General features: G+C 37.9%; 1 pseudogene; it reads right to left on the bottom strand.

Moving 5' to 3' along the window:
- Positions 1-585: 585 nt before the first annotated feature.
- Positions 586-1,413, bottom strand: LOC131074028 (enoyl-[acyl-carrier-protein] reductase [NADH], chloroplastic-like; annotated as a pseudogene).
- Between the last annotated feature and the right edge of the window lie 370 nt (positions 1,414-1,783).

The following is a 1,783-nucleotide window of genomic DNA, read 5'->3' as shown; positions in this document are numbered from 1 at the left end:
CCCCATAAACAGAAGATATCACAACTGATCGCAACCCTAATTTACGTAATGCCCCAGTCCAGGCTAATGAGCATGATACAACATCTAACAAAATCCCGTAAACCATGCCCATACCGAAACTTATTACAATAGTGCCGAACCGAATATCGATTATGTATAAGGACATATACATATTCACAAAATAACATCCCCTTTAACCTTTTTGACAACATTATCATATCGTGATGGAGGACTTGGCATGTCCTGATCTTCAGAAAACCCTATGAACAAACATTTGACCACAAAAATAGAGCAAAAGCCCCTGAGGTTAGCTTGCGGACAAAGAACAAAAATCACCCACTAAGTTGAGCCGTGTGACATATGAAACCTGCAAAATGACTTTGGAGAAGAAAGGCCTCCTATTTATGATTTACGAGGGCTTGTGCTCATAAAGAAATACTTTATGTTGGCAACCAACTAAAATATGTGAACAATAATGTAACAGGTTACCCATTCTTTACCAAGTGTAAAATGATTGCTTCTAGATGTCAACCGATAGCAAACAAATCCCTTGATTCGTCCAGACTGATTAATCTATAACAAACATTAAGCTGCAAAAATTGTGTTTACTCTTATATCGTAGTGCCTTCCTGCTTCAAATGCAAAAACCCTAGTGTCACTTTCAAGAGCAGATTTTGTAGAGCTCATTCCATCGCCATATCCTGGAATGATTCTTTCTCTGGACCATTTGCAAGTGAATGCAAAAGAAATTCAATACTTCCAAAATCTTGTTTAACGCACTCTGCAAGTTCCTGCACAGTCAAATTGGAAGCTGCACCGTATCTTTTATTTGATTGTACATCTTCAAGAACATCCTCGGGGGCATAATAAACTGCATCTATAGGATAAATCTTAGAGATCTCCATCATTGACCCGTTTGGCAGTATCTATGATTCATCAAACTTGCCACCTTCTAGCTAATTTCAAATACGTTCATGGCTAGAACCCAAGTCCCAACAAGAATTTTTGCACCAGTAGCAGCTAGGGACTTTGCTAGGGCCCAACCCCAACCATTGTCATCAACTATTCCAGCGATAAATTCTCTTTTACCTCCTAAATCAATGGACAATACAAGGGCAGCTCCATTTTCAGTGGCAGAAGCATGAATCACAGTGGGCTTTCTGCTAAACCTAACTGCTTCCGTCTAAATATTCTTAGATAATTGTATTTTTCAGAAGGCTCTCCTTAGCTACATGAATGTAGAGAGGGCACCCAAATATCCCAAGGTGGCTGATATCTGGCTTTGTTTTAGTAAAGACTTCCTCAAAGGTTTTATCTTCAAGATGGGAGTGATAAACATCTATTTTGCATATATACAGCAGTGCTGGTTGCTTCTGCCCAAAGATTGGTATTTAAATTCCGATCAAGAATCATGGCTTTGGCAGCTTCTACAACTGTCCTATTTTTCCTCTCAGCTACCCCATTTTGTTGAGGATTATTCAAGAATCATGGCTTTGGCAGCTTCTACAACTGTCCTATTTTTTCCTCTCAGCTACCCCATTTTGTTGAGGATTATAAGGTATAGTAAGCTCCCTCTTAATCCCAACATTTTTACAAAAATCTTTAAACAAAATTGAGGTGTATTCCCCCCATTGTGAGTTCTTAAGGTTTTAATTTTATTTCCAAAGTAGTTTTATGTTAGTGATTTAAATTCATTAAACCTATTAAGGATCTCTTCTGATTCTTTACATTTCAGAAAGTAGATCCAAGTTTTCCTAGAGTAGTCACCAAAAAATATTACATA

The sequence above is a fragment of the Cryptomeria japonica genome, chromosome 4, assembly GCF_030272615.1.
Source record: "Cryptomeria japonica chromosome 4, Sugi_1.0, whole genome shotgun sequence".
Taxonomy (NCBI): Eukaryota; Viridiplantae; Streptophyta; class Pinopsida; order Cupressales; family Cupressaceae; genus Cryptomeria; species Cryptomeria japonica.
Note: the sequence above shows the minus strand (reverse complement) of the source record. Positions and strands in the feature narration are given on the sequence as shown.